Here is a 16,227-nt window from a genome sequence, read left to right as displayed (position 1 = left end):
CTGCAGACATGCTGCAATTTAGCAAAATACTTTAATTTTGGCTGCTTAGGAAACATCATTCAACAATACACCCAAATTGAAAAGAAAGAAGGCAGCATGGCATGTCAAAGGAGATTAATAAAAACTTGGAAGGTTTCATAAACATTATCATATACATTTTACTTATTCTCATATACTTGTACAATAAATTTATGCTAAATAAAATAAGCATTATTACATTATGAAGAAACAATATCAGTACATTTTTTTTAAATTTTCAATTTTTCCTGCTAGTAAAGAATGAGCACCTCCACCTATTTTTTTTTTTTTTTTTTAGAAAAAAAAAAAGCATTGCCTCATGATATTGTAAAAATAATTATAATTTAGAATTTGAATCTTTTTTGCAATTGCTCCTGTACATCAAAATTTTATTAGTCTCGGTTTTGTAACTATGATTGCCACTTTTTGCTCGATAAAAAATCAATATTTGTTTAAAGAAAAAAAAAGTAAAGTATTTGATTAATGTGCTTACCAGAGATATCTGATCATTGCAATAAGTTCAATGGTTTTTTATTATAATTCACAATTGTTGTGCACAGTGATATCACTCATCATCATCATGAAGACATTCTCCTTTTGCTAATGACAGCGACAACTTCTCAGCCATTAATTATTAATTTCTTGTTTGCCTCTTAGTTGAACAAGTTTGCATGCCTACAAAGGAGAATGATGGGTGATTGATATACACACACAGACAGACAGGGAGAGAATTCAACAATAACATAAAAAAAAAAGAAAAGAAAGGGGAGGAGAGAATGCAAACCAAAGAATTTTGTTTTAAGAAATTTCTGAAAGCCTTGACAGTAAAACTGTATTAACAGAAAATTCTAAAAAAGAATCTTAGCAAGGTGACTCGAAGGATTCACCTTACTAAGATATAATAAACATTCTAACATTTGAAAAAACACTAAATGGAAAATTTCTTCCTCTGTGCCAAGAACACTGGTGATATGAATTATTTTCTCAGAGCAAGTGACGGAATTAGAGAAATCCAAAAACTGTACTAATTTGTTGTGAAAACAAATGCTCAGTCTGGTACACTGATTACGTATAGCTTTATTTAGAAAGCCTTGAATCATAGTTTCATCGTTATTAACTTAATAATATTTACCTTTTATACAGTTTTATTTAGTTTTATTAATTTTTTTTTTTTTTTTTCATTTGGTCTTGAGTGAATCATTTCCTGGATTCTAAAAAGGAATAGAGTTAAAAGTCCTTGCATTTCAAGCATGTGTAAAAATGTTTGCATAAGTAAGAGACTAGATAAGGAGAGAGATCTGCAAGTTTTCAAACTATGTCATGCAGACCACAGACAAGAGTATACAAAAGATCATGCAGGTAACTTGTTATGTCTGTACATGAATGCTAGGAGTATCAGAAACAAAGGAGTAGAGTTTGTTGCCTTGGTTAATATATTGGCACCTCAAAATGTAGGTATTAGTGAGACCTGGCTATTAGAAGCAGACATACTAACCAGTATCTAGTGCAAATGATACAGTATTTTTAGGGAGGATAGACAGGACATGAGAGGAGGAGGGAGGGAGGGAGGAACACTGCTAATGATATCAGATGAACTGAATCCAATTAGAGTTGACACCTATGCCTGCAACCAAGTGTAAGGTCATACACAATATCAGTTTTGACAGGTATCAAAAAGTCATGTATGGGAAGGGGGTCAATCTGCAAGATTCAAAGTAACTAGTGTTGTGCCTCAGGGATCAGTCCTTGGTCTACTGTTATTCAATCTGTACATTAACCACTGGGAAGGATTTGACATATGAAATATAGCTATTTGCTGATGATGCAAGGATAGGCAGGGTAATCAGGAGTGCTGCTGATATGCAGTACTTGTAGAATGATTTGAATTGGCTGGAATTGTGAGCATGTGAAAATGGCTATCAGTTCAATGTTAATAAATGTAAGATCATGCACTTTGATGTGATTAGATATCAATGTCATATTATAATTGTGGAATTAGGCTAGAAGAAACTGATCAGGATGGAGATCTTGTAGTTTTAGTAGACAGGAAATTGAAGTTCAAGTGCCATAGAGCAAATATTTTAATACAAATTGGACAGTAATTGCAATGCTAAAACAAACCTTGACATGTAAAGATAAGGAAGTCACTTTGTCTCTTTACAAGGCCTGTTAAGACCTCACCTGCACTATTGCACACAGGTTTGGCCTCCTGGTTTCCATGGTGATTCTGATACAGTGGAGACAGTCCATAGGAGAGTGTCAAAAATGATATCAGGATTGTGGAATATTGATTATGAAGACAGATTGAGAATTTGTAGGCTGCAGACACTAGCAAACAGGAGAAAGAGATATGATTGAGAGTTACAAACTTCTGAAAGGATTATTACAGAATTTCAGTAAATGGAATTTTTCATTTTATGGGGGGTGAAGAAAGGACAAGATATTACTTCTGAGGGCACCCTTGGAAGTTGAGAATGCTGTCAAGAAATGGATGAGGGCTAGATTTTTCTCTCATAGAGTGGTGCATGATTGGAATGGATTGCCGTTGGATGTTGTGTGTGCTGGTAACATGAATGTATTCGAGAACAGGTATGACAGTTGGAGCAAGTAATATGGCTTCTCTTGATGAGCCTCTGCTATCTGGAGGTCTATCTTAAAAATAATTTGATGTGAATGCTTGTGAATATCACAGTTCAGTGCATCTGTAAGAATACATCAAGTGTACCCAACAAATACACCAAAAAAAAAAAAAGAAAATAAATAAAATAAAATCACAATAATAAACCAATTAGGGAAGTCAACAGGATTGTCTTAATTAGGATGGGGACTAATGCTACTAATACCCTTAAAAGCTATGAATTAGAATAAAAAAAAATATTACAATTATCAGATATCTGGTGAGAACATTAATGAAATACTTTTATTTTTTTTCTTTAAACAAAGATTAATTTCTTATCAGGCATGTGGTAAATGCAAATCATAGTTACGAAAATGAAACTAATGCAATTCTAACATACAGAAGCGATTGTAAAAAGATTGGATACTTCTAAATTATGATTATTTTTACAGTACACAGTGTGCCTGTTAAGTAATGACACAAGAATTATTATATCAAAGCAAAGAACTATATTTGGAACTGTCAATTACACAGATTCAAAATAATCTCCATCCAACTCCATAACATTTACATCTGTCGTGCAGGTGTTTGAAGACACAGTGGAAGTCCTGAACGGGAACCTCCTTCAGTGTCTGGGTCACACCACGTTGGATCCTTAATGTCACTGAAGTGCTCCCACTTTCAAGGCACACTTCATCATTGAGAAGAGAGAAAAAAGTCTGCAGGAGCCCTTGCGATTACAACAAACTCTAGAAGTTAAAACTATAAACATGTTTGTTACTTTTATTCAAAGGGCTGTCCTGTAAAAAATCAATCTCATTATATAATGGAGACACTGCGTATGCCTGTTTTTCAGATCTATAAACTTAAATAGTAATCACTGTTACAATCCCTATAATTTCTCAAGAATCTTAAAGCAAAAACATGACTCCAACAACCACTATATGAAATGAACTCTGCTTATTTTTTATCCAAGAATCATTGCATAAATCTTACAAGGAACTTAGTAGGGAAATTGTTCCAAAAGTGGGAGTGTGATCACATGATGCAAAATGTAGCACCCTAGGTTAAGTTTAGTGGGCTAAGCAACACAAAGTGTAAAGAAGGTTATAGGATTAAGGAGGATATTGTAGTTTATGTATATTAATGCCAGAAGTATTCGAAATAAGGTTGAGGAGTTTGTAGCATTGGTTAAGCACAACTTGGCCAAAAGTTATAGGCATTAGCGAGATGTGGATGATATAGCCATAGGAATATAATGAAAGAGATACTTTGAATCTTTAGAGAAGACAGAAGGAAGAGGAAAAGGGGGAAGATTTTTGCTAATGATAGCAGAAGAATTAAAGCCAAAAAGATTAGAAATACATCACAGGGACATGGATTAAGAGGGCACTTCATTTGAAGCAATCTGGTGTGAGATAGGAGCCAATAGGACTAAATATGTAACTGGAAGCTGCTATATAATGGGGGGGGGTACACAATAGAATGTAGTATATGCAATATCAAATTAGCATGATGAGTATACATGCCAAGTTTCAAATAAATTTCAACTATGGGAACATAGAATGGGAGAAGGAATGCTCACAGGTTGGGAAGGAAATGGAATATACAGTTGACCCTTGAACAATGCAGAGGTTAGGAGCACTGATCTCCTGCACAGCCAAAAAATCTTTGTATGACTTTTGACTCCCAAAACACTTAACTAATAATAGCCTACTGTTGACTGGAATGTTATTAAAAAAATCATAAGGAAGAGAAAATACATTTACAGTCCTGTATTGTATTTATTAATACCATAAGTTTACATTGATATAAGATTAATCATGTGTTTGTCAGTACCTATATCAATAGTGTCTTATATGATACAAAATACTGTACATGTTATATATATCACTAACACTAGACATCAAAAATGAAAAAGATAATGCGAAAAAGAAATTCGTATTTATTTGCAGGTATAACGATTCATGTATTGATAACAAAGCAGCAGCAATATGATTGCTTTATGGTAGCCTAGCCTATACGCTAATGAATGAATTGTTATGAAATTTTTATTTTATGCTAATTAAATATAACTAATTAATTAACAGTTAATTTTATGCAGTTATGATTTAATACTACATCTTTACGTATGTTTTTATTTCTCTCAACTGTGAATGACTCCATGTACAGACTCTGTGTGTGTGTTTTAGTAAATGTTAACTTTCTATAACAGATTTGTGTACATTTTATGGTAGTAAATGATAAAGTAGACTAGTATCTACACATATTTTATGCATTCATGACATACCTAACTCTTTCTAAGCTATGCAGTTCATCTGCGAGTTTTTTCCAATTGCAGCAAATCTCCAGAACATTTTCCAATATATTTATTGAAAAAACTCTGTGCATAAGTTCCACGCAGTTCAAAACCTGTACTGTTCAAGGGTCAAATATAATTGCTGAAAGATAATTACCTGAGGCAACACGAGGTTCAAGAGTATTAGATCTGATCACTGCATCAGAGAATTCAACACTAACCAATCTAGTTACGCTGTCTGCTTGTAGAAAGTGATCACGCAGTCTTGACATGGGAGACTGCTAGACATACAGAATTACTTATTAAGAAGGAATGTATGTGGAATTACAAAGCAGGTAATTATGACAAGCTGAACAGCTTTCAAAAGAGCACTGGCATAAGAGTTTGAAGGGGACAGGTGTATGGAAGATAGTCAAGGGATGTTTGAAGAAAGCAGAATCTGGATGTACTTAGAGTCAAAAGGATAAATCAGGTAGGAGTTAGATGGATAAATAGCTTCATTAAGCAGGAGTTACATAGAAAGAAAAAACTGAGTAGGATTATAAAGAAAAAAAAGGTGATCAGTATAAGGCATAGGCAATAAGGATGACCGGTATGGTAAGGAAGTCTAAAGATAATTAGGAGAGAAAACTAGCTGATAAGGCAAAGAGAAACCCTAAGGAGTTCTTTGGCAATGTGGCAAGTAGAAGGAGGAATGACTATGGAAGGATGACTTAACTGATGTTAACCTCGCATCTGGCATGTTAAAGAAACAGAGGTGCTTAAAATACTGCAGAACCTCAATACAAATACAGCCATGGGATAAGATGGCATATCAGCCCATGTATTATGAGAATGTGCAAGGGAATTAACAGCCCCCCCCCCCAAAGAAAAAGGAAAAAACACTACAAAATTTTTCAAAAATCTTTTCCTAATTAAATTTTTTTATTTATTTATGTGGTGCTGTGTCTTCTATTTCTATACTACTTACGAATTAGCAATCATTGCAGATGCTCAGTCATAGGTCATATGCAATGCATAGCGTCAAATCATCTACTCAACTCGCCCCCCCCCACTCCCAAGATTAAATCCTGAGGGCACTACTGGACATATGCACAGCAAATGTCAACAGTAGATTGCTCAAGCAGTGCACACAGGGCAGATCTTGCCTTAAAGCAGAAAGTCTAGGAAGAAGATCACTCACTCACACACACACACACACACACACACACACACACACACACACACACACACACACACACACACACACACACACACACGATCTTCTCTTCCCATATATAAATTATTATTATTACCTGACATCTCCAGGGAATCCAAAGACTCATCAAGGGAAGGCACCCACTCTACAACTCTGTCTCAATCCACCAATTACACCAACAGCATCTACCGGCCATGACCACTACTAGTATTTTTACAGACAATGACAAACATCCATGCCTACAGAGGGATTCGAACCCACAGCCTTTTGGCTGGAGAGCAAATACACTAACCACTCAGCCAACTTAATAAAACTGTTAAATAAACTAAGCATACAGATTATTATCAAAATTTTCAATATCTAGGGGGGTACGTCACAGAGTTCTGTTCTGAGCCTTACTTTTGAAATTAAATGTTCATATTTCACATGGGATCTTCTGTTTGCTTATAGTGCAAAGTTGGCTTAGAAATGTTAATTTCAACTCTTTTTGGAAAGATTTAAAGAGACCTTAACTTGGATGAATTTATGGGGGTTGCAGTTTAAATGTTAATAAATGCAAGGTGCAGAAATATAAGGCTACGTACAGTATTGGTGGAACCGTGAGTCAGTAGGTGGATGATGGGGAGTTTTTTTCATATTCAGAGGATTAACCTCCCTACTGACCGATGTGGATGAAATAGTGACATCAAATTGCACTTCTTATGCATGTTATTCATTGGATATTAGTTAGCACTTTGTATCTAGATTTAGCTGAACGTCTATAGATGTCGTGGCCAGTTTGGGGGTTAATTGTGGCAAAGACTAAACCACATTTATGTTATGATAAGGAGCACACTGGCTAACAATAACAAGGAAGTGGTTGTGCATATAAAGCAATGGTAAGACCATACTTGGACTACCATGTTCAAATCTGGCCACTTATTTTCATTAAGATGTAGAAAGAATGCAGAAAATCCAGAGATTAGCAAATATTACAATTCTGTAATGTTGGTTATGGGAGAGGTTGCAGAAATGTAAACTGAAGCATTTAGTAGATAGTTAGAGAAAAGGTGTAAAACTACATAAGAAGATGCTACTCACCCAAATTAATATAGAAGGGATATGTGCAGTGGAAGATGAGAAGGAGAGAAAACGAAATTTTATTCCTGGAAGTTGTATAAAGGTATCATGAAAGGGGGAAATGAACTTATTATTATTATTTTTTTTAATTTAATTTTTTTTTTTTACATACAGATATGCACTGAATGACCTGCTGGAATATATTATGAATGTAACTAAATGAAATTAAATTATGAAATTAACTATCGAGGCAAAACTGCAACAACCATATGAAACTTACTCACTGTTACTTGAGAAGGTTCTCATAAGATTCTCCTCATATGTCAAGTCCACAGAAGATAATAATAATAATAAAGAAAGTATAATCAGAATTTCAACTACCAGTAGGAGTTGGCTCAACACATTTTAAAGGCAAAAGGAGTGAAGATGTTTATAAAAGATGAGAAAAGTTGCTAACAAATATAAAGCAAGACAATACAACAAATAGTTTATTTGATTCCACTCCATCTATTTTTTTTATTACAAATTGCATTTCAATTGATCTGAGCAATTATTACTATTATTATTACAAAATACCTAAAGGGATGAGGCCACATATCACTCAGACCATCATGCCTTCAATTCATTTGCACGCTCTCTACACTCACATCCTCTAAAAATAAGCTATTCCAGTCATGCACTATACAAAAGAAAATCTAGCTCTCACTCCTTTTTTTGACTTGACTACACATTCATTCTCAACTTCCATAAATGCCCCCCCCCCTCTCTCTCTCTACTCCCCATAAAGTGAGAAATCCCATCCATTAGTATCCTGTAAAGTCCTTTCAGAAGTTTATAGGTCTAACATATAAAGCAGTGATGGATGGCTTTACCTTCATCACTTCTCCTTCATCTTTTTGCTAAAATGTGCAGCAGAACACAAATACTTAATCTCCACTCATAATCTACACTCCATAGTCTGATAACATCTGTAGTAATCTTTTTGCACCCTCTCCACTGCATTTGCATCACCAGAGAAAAAAGGATCTGTGCACAATAATCCATATGAGCTCATATCAAAGCCTTCTAAACAGGTAAAATGACTTCCTTTCTTACATGTCAAGCAAAACTGCAACACAAGTGCAATTATCTTCTGAGATGGACTCGCAATTTTTGCTGTGACCCCCCACACTTCAACTTCCTATCCACTAAAATTCCAAGATCTCTAGGTCAATTTCTTCTAGCAGAATCCTGCTAATATAATAAGCCATTAGATATCTCATTGCATCAAAGTGCATAACTTTGAATTTGCTATCAATGAACTGAACTGACAGCCATTTTGACATGTCATACTTCTGGGTTATTCTTTAAGTATGATGTGATTTCGCTACCTATCTTTGCATTATTAGCAAATAGCTGTGTGTCACCTGTTAAATGCTTTCCCAATATCATCAATGTAAAGATTGAATAACAGTGGAAAAAGGATGGATCATCTGACCACTGATTACCTTAAATATTGTAGACTTACATTCCCCACTTCTTGATATTTCCCAGGCATTGTCTTATCCAAAATTAGTAATTTAAAATCCAAATACCATATCCTGCAATTTATGCAACAGCCTCCCATGCTGAATCCTGTCAAAAGCTTGAGCAAATTGGAAAAGTATCATGATGTAAGCATTTGGCTTGTCTAACACAACCATGACATTATAATAAAATGTAAGCAAGTCATTCAGACATGACCTTCTCTTAGTAAACACATGTTATTGATTGCAACATATAGATTATCTGTCAGCCAATTTCTGTATACAATCTCTTACCAACTTTTCCAAAATCTTCACCAACATTTCAGATGTCGAGAGTTTGGCACGTCAGCCCTTGAACTCCATCCTGGTAATGGGAATATCAAAGTTCTTTCCACTCCTGTGGAATCTTCCCTGTTTTGAGATTCAAGTTATTCAGCCAAGTAAAAGGAACATTCATCACAGCTAAACACTCTTTTAGCATGCATGCTAAAAGAGTGTTTAGCAAGCATGCGGTCAGCCCATATCACCAAATTGTTTGTGCAACAGCTCTAATACCTCCTCCTCTTCATACACCTGAGTTTCTTCCATCAGTATAGAGGTAATATTCAGCTCAATGTTGCATACATTGGGTTGATAGCTTTTAGCTAAATGGGCACTCATAAGTTCAGCAATGTCTTTTGCATTTACCATTTGCATTAATGAGAGTTATTCTTTATTAATGTAATTATACTTTCATTCTTTTGCTTGCAACATGACAGAGGAATTTTTCTGCATTGTTTTTAAATTTGAACTTCCATACACAATACTAGTAACCCTTCTGGCCTGCACCTTACAATTTTCATAGCTGACATCATCCTGATCCCAAACGAACTGATATACCTTGATATATTAGATGCTAACATGAGCCTAACGTAATAAGAAGTTACCATCACATCATGCATGTGGAAATTGATGACAAAACAATTCCTTCCTGGAATAGTCCATTCATCATACTTGTTCAAAATATTTATATTTCGATGAACTTTTTAAGTGTATATGGTGGTCTTACTATAATAACATGATTATAGTCAATAAGAAATGAAATCGACTAGTTTTATATTAAGATTTAATAAATATTAACTCAATATTTTATATTGAGTTAATTAATCAGTATCGTTCACTTATATTTTATATAAGTGAACGCTACTGATTTTAAATAAAAATATATTTAATAATAATTAAATAATTTTGATGATTATTAAGGAAAGAGATGCCAAGAAGAATTGAAACTTATTCATAACTATTTAAATTAAGCGGATATTTAGTCCCACATTATTCATAACTTATTTATTCATAGCTAACCTAAGAGGTACAGGGGGGAAAGGTCTTGGATATTAGTTTCTTCCGTTCCGCTTCCCACACCTTAGTATTAGTGCAATATGCAATTACAACTCTGCCGCAAAAGGAAGATAATACTCCAAGTAAACTGTTTAACACACACTGTCCACCACAGCTTCTTTTGTAATTATATTAATTCAACTTTAATTGTATTTAGTCATGCTTTACAGTTCATATGAATTACTGAAAATAATTCACCTGTATGGAAAAATGGTACGTCGTTAATAACAACGAAATGAGTATCGTTTTACCTTTATTTCGTATCCCAGTAGCATATACATGATGCTCAACATAATTATTTTGTAGTAAATGATTTATCATTACCAAATTTCATTTAAATCAAGAAACAACTCCAAACACTACTGCAGTACAATGTTAATAACAAAACTCGAAACACAAACCTTTACATAATACTTAACATTAGGGTGAAAAATAGGGATTATTTTCTTAATCATTAAAAACTTCTTTAGCAAATACTTAGCCCAATCAGTAAAACAAGATTTCAGAAACTTGATAAAAGGTCAACTATGAATTCGATTAAATGAAAACACCTTTTAATACTGCACACAACAATCAAAATTATATATATATATATATATATATATATATATATATATATATATATATATATATATATATATATATATATATATATATATATATATATATATATATATATATATATATATATATATATATATATATATATATATCCAAGAAGTTGAATGGATCACCTTCTTCAGGTATCACAATTAAAGAAATATACAAAAAATAAGAGACTTTAAAATTGCATTAACAGTACCAGTCCAAAAAAACAGTAGTACATTTTGAAAACAGTAATGCGAGCTTGAGTTCCAAATAAAAGCTGACTACGTGCTGTCACGAGTGCGCCAGTATTGAACAGAGGCAATGTGTGCGTCAGAAATATTGAAACTTAGGGAATTATTGATACGGGAAGAATCTAATGCAATTTCTCTGGACTCGACAATCTTTCTTTCAAGTTCATCATGGATATTAGAAGTTTGTGTCCAGTCCACAATGTGTTGGCGGCCTTCATCTGAGTTTCAATCTTTCGTGGCTAGAGAGAGCGCTGGCTCTAGTCCTGTTGTAGGAAATATCTCTAAGGTGTTCTTCCAGACGAAGAAGGATGGATTTAGCAGTTTGGCCGTAGTATGGCTTTCTATAATCACATAAGATCTTGTAGATTCCTGGAAACTGAGTTGGAAGATATTTCTCTTTAGGTTTACTAAGTATGGATCGAAGTTTTGGGAGCATAGTGAAGCAAGTTCTGAAATTAAATTTCTTGAGAATTTTAGCTAGTTTCGGTGAAAGAGAGCTGATGTAAAGCAAAGAAATAAAGGCTCTGGGGGAAGAGGGACCTTCAGAAGCGGTTGAGTGAAGGAGAGAAAGAAAATTTTCAATCCTATTAGGAGAGAAACCATTATTGATAAAAGTCTTTTTAAGAAAAAGGAGCTCGTTTTCAATTACTGTTTCTTCTGTTAGTAAAGATTTGGCCCGGTGTGCTAAAGTAGAAATAATACCAAATTTTTGTGGAGGGTAGTGATGACAAGAAGCATGAAGGTATCTTTCAGTATGAAAGATAGGTTTTCTAAAAATTGAGATTTTAATACTTTCAGAACATCTGGTAAGCTTCAGATCTAGAAAGGGCAGGCAGTCATCGGATTCCAGTTCAAAGGTAAAAGAGATTTTTTCATGAAACTTGTTTAGGTGGTTTAAAATAAATTGAGGTTTTTGACATCGTCTTTCCAGATAAGGAATATAACGTCTATATAACGATACCAAAATTATGGTTTAAGGGGAAAGGAGTTAATAGCTTTTCTTCAAAATCGTTAAGAAATATATCTGCGAGAATCGGAGAGAGTGGGCTGCCGATGGCTAGACCTGAGTTTTGTAAGTAGATCTTATTGTCATATTTGAAGTATCCTGACTTTATGCAATGGGAGAGTAAAGCAAAGAGGTTTTTGGATAATTTGTTCTTAAGAAGATTGAGGACTTCTTGAGCAGGAACATTTGTGAAGAGAGAGAGAGAGACAATATCGAAACTAGCCATTAAATGTTTTTTTTTTATGTTTGATGTCCTTGATTTTTGATACAAAGTCAGCAGTTTTTAATATGAGAAGAGGAAATTCCAGAAAGATTTCTTAAAAAAGTTTCGAGGCCCTTAGAAAGGTTGTAGGTTGGTGAGTATATCCCTCCAACTATTGGTCTGAACGGGACGTTTGCCTTGTGTATCTTGGGGAGACCATATAATCGAGGGATTAAAGGATGAAGTGACCTAAGTGAAAGAAGGATGTTTCTTGGTAAATCCAAGGTGGTTTTTAATAAATTATTGGTCCTATTGTGTAATTTAATTGTAGAATCACTGTTAAGTTCAGAGTAAGTATCACCGTTTAAAACTTCCAAAATTTTATTATGGTAATCAGACTTGCCTAAGATGACAGTCGCATTCTCTTTATCAGCAGGTAGAATTACGAAGTCATTATTATTTTTTAAAGACTTAATAGCTGCTCTTTCAGAGTAAGAGATGTTGTCGGTAGTCTATCATGTTCATCTTGGAACAATTTAAAAGAAATTAGCACTGTTAAAGCTTCTAAAATTCAGAATTCTAATAAAATTAACCTAATTAGAAAATTTGATTCTCTTAAATATATGCAAGACCGCCAAACTTCTCAATTTGATTCTACCTTTTTGAATATACTTGTTATCAATAATTCTTCCCACCAACTGTCTTCGGCAGAAGAAAGTATTCTTGCTAAAGGTCTTAATTTTGTCACTGCTCCTACCTCCATACCTAAAGAACAATTTTTAACAATAGAAAAGGCGGCATCTTTATTATATAAACTACATATAAACTTTCAAAATATCTAGTAAAGTACCTCAAGTGTTTCTCCAATAAATCTTCATCTTTCATCAAAAACACCACAGATTTTGTTTCTCATATAAAATATATTCCCATCAATGAAAATGACATTCTAGCAAGTTTTGACATTATATCTTTATTTACTAACGTTCCTACAGACGAGGTACTTACATTAATATAGGAAAAATTATCCAAAAAATTTCTGCTTTATTAAAACATTGCATTCATTCTGGTTACTTCAAATATCAAGACTCCATTTACCAACAAAAACAAGGCCTGGCAATGGGCAATCCTTTGTCCCCAGTTCTAGCTAACATCTTCCTTGAAGATTTTGAAATGAAAGCCATATCTTCCTTCTCATTTAAACCGAAAGTTTGGAAAAGATATGTTGATGATATTTTCATTGTTTGGAATCACGGGCACACATCTCTCATAGATTTTCTTAATCATCTTAACATCCAACATCCTAATATAAAATTTACTGCTGATCTAGAAAATAATAACTCCTTGCCTTTCCTGGATGTCATGCTTACACGTTGCTCTGAAACATTAAAAATCTCTATATACAGAAAACCTACTCTATACAGAAAATACCAATATATATCTGCATAATCTTTCTCATCATTTTCCACCCCAAAAACTTGGACATAGAGCACGCTCTCTCTTGAATGAACAAGATGAACTACAAAAAGAAATAAATCAATTCTCTCTTATCTTTAAACAAAATGGTTACTCTGAAAAAACGATTAAAAAACTTCTTCTGGATCCTCCTAGACAGTGCACCACAGAAACTATTAAATTCAAAGGCAGCATCTCCATCCCATACATTAGCACATGCTATAACAAATTAGCAAAAGTCCTTAAAAATATAACATCAACACGTTCTTCACTACACTTCCTAAAATCCGTTCACTAATCAGCCATCCAAAACCTCCTCATCACAATCTAAAATATCCAGGTGTATATAAATTATGGTGCAATTGCAATATCCCTTATTTTGGACAAACTAACAAATCTGTTGAGCAACGTATAGAAGAGTATAAAAGAAACATCTCTTACAAAAGGTCACATGCAACTGCGTCATCCAGTCATGTTCTTTTTTCAAATAATCCTAATGATGATCAACAAAGCCACTCTGTTTGCTGAGATAGATCAGAAAATATTTTTCGCTGTGATGATGAGTTTGAGAGAAAAATTATAGAATCAAGGGAAATCCTTCTGAATCCTGTCCACTTAAACAACAATTTGAGTTATAACATCCCAGATAGCCATGCTGCAGTTATTCAATATTGGCGTTCACGTGAGTCTGCACGCACACTTGCAATAAACAATGGCACGCCTGTTAGAACAACTTCAAAAATGCAACGGTTTTTATGTATCAATTGTGTGGCGATTTTTTACCTGTATTCTCCAGTTTTTAGATACTTCAATGTTTATTACTATTCTCTTCCTTTAAGAATACCTGATGAAGGCTGTTATAAGCCGAAACTAGTTGTATTATTCTTATTAAATCTTTATAAGTAATCTCGGTTTTTAAGTCATTAAATCTATTTAAAAAAAAAAAAAAAAATATATATATATATATATATATATCCAATTTACAATATGTATGTAAATTGGATAAATGTAAATGTGTGGAAAGAGGGCAAAATTATTCCTTTGCATAAAGCAGGTTTTAAGACTCCAACCGCAAATTATAGACCAAACAGTATCTCAGGTGTGACGGTAAAAGTACTAGAAAATTGGTAAATAAGAAATTTTCAGAATGAGTAGACGAAAATATGATACCATTGGAGGGTCAAGCTTTGTGAATGCCTTAGTAATTTACTAACTTTTTTAATAGAGTAACAGCTGAGTAGCTACAAGATGATTTTGCTGGATTTTGCAAAGGCAAAATTATTTATAGGCAAGATTTTGAAAATTATAATCTATGCGGTGATGTTACAATTGCTGATATTACAGAGATTCATATCAACATCCAGGTAAAAGAACCAAAGGTATTCATCAGATTAAAAAAATATGAATGTGAACATACACCATTGGGATTGAATGACATATCAGCTTGTGCACTTGGTGAGTGTGCAAAAGAATTGGCTTTACCTCTGATGAAGTTGTTCAATCTAAGTTTTGGTTCTCACAGGGTTCCAGTGGAGTGGAAAGAGAGTAAGATAGTATCATTATGTAAAGGTGGCTCCAAGACAGAGGTAGCAAACTACAGACCACTTAATACATTGGAAAAGTTGGTGAAAGTTAAAATACAACAGTGGGTGGATAGTGATGCGATACTGTATAGAGGGCAGCATGGCTTTGTAAAGGGTACGCCCTTTCTTAGTAATTTGTTCACATTGTATAATAAAGTGACAACCAGAATTAGATAAATGTATTGGATATACCATGACCCTGCTTGACTTTGCCAATGCATTTGACAGAATAGCACCAGGGAAAACTACTAAAAAACTGGAGAAAATAGGAATGGATATGAGCCAAGTAGTATGGAGAGAGGAAATGGCTGACGGATAGATACCAGAGAGTGGTGCATGGTGGACTGGAGTCTAGGAGAATGATGTAAATAATGAGACTTAGATTATACAACTTCATCAGTTACACTGCCAGTTCACTTGCAAATACTTGTGTCACACTAAGTGTGCTTCAAATATGTGCAATCTCTTCCAGATTTCCATTAGTGCGTTAAGAAGGTAAGAGAACTTCATTTGATAAAGTGAATACCAGGAGAGAAATAGCAAATGAGAGACTGATTAATATTGTGGAACGATGGTTTAAGTGTTGGAAATTTTGGTTAATAGCTCAATTCAGGAATGGGTGGGGAGGACTGGGTTCTCTACAGGGGAACCATGACTTTGTAAAAGGTAGGTCCTACCTAAGTAATTTATTCACATTTTATAATAAGGTGACAGAAGAATTGGGTAAAGGAAATGGATACATTATTATACTGCTGAACTTTGCTAAGGCATTTGACAGATTACTACATGGAAATTCATTACATAAATTAGAGGAAATCTCAATGGAATGCGAGGTTGGTGACATGGATAGCTTGGCTAGAAGATAGTCACATATCAGAGAATGGTGTATGGTGGAGTGGAATTAAGCCAAATGAAGGTCACTAGTCCAGGACCGCTGCTCTGTTCTAGAACTATGAACTTGAATTTTTATGTAATGATATAGCAGAAAATTTAATTTGGGATATTTATTAATTTGCTGATTATGGAAAACTGTGAAGGAAACAGTTGATAAAGGCGAGATAAATTATTATTA

At 34.0% G+C, this 16,227-nt stretch overlaps 1 protein-coding gene across 1 annotated transcript in view; it reads right to left on the bottom strand.

Moving 5' to 3' along the window:
• LOC150104788 (helicase senataxin-like) overlaps positions 1–10,434 on the bottom strand; it is a 28,962-nt gene extending 18,528 nt beyond the window's left edge. Inside the window, exon 1 of the mRNA XM_090395353.1 lies at positions 10,325–10,434. The gene's annotated coding sequence lies outside the window, so the exon portion shown is untranslated. The remainder of the gene's footprint in view (positions 1–10,324) is intronic.
• Between the last annotated feature and the right edge of the window lie 5,793 nt (positions 10,435–16,227).

This window comes from Typopeltis vanoorti, chromosome 7 (genome assembly GCF_054136105.1).
Source record: "Typopeltis vanoorti isolate ZY-2024b chromosome 7, IOZ_Tvanoo_1.0, whole genome shotgun sequence".
NCBI classification, from domain to species: domain Eukaryota; kingdom Metazoa; phylum Arthropoda; class Arachnida; order Uropygi; family Thelyphonidae; genus Typopeltis; species Typopeltis vanoorti.
This window is presented reverse-complemented; position numbering and strand designations above follow the sequence as displayed.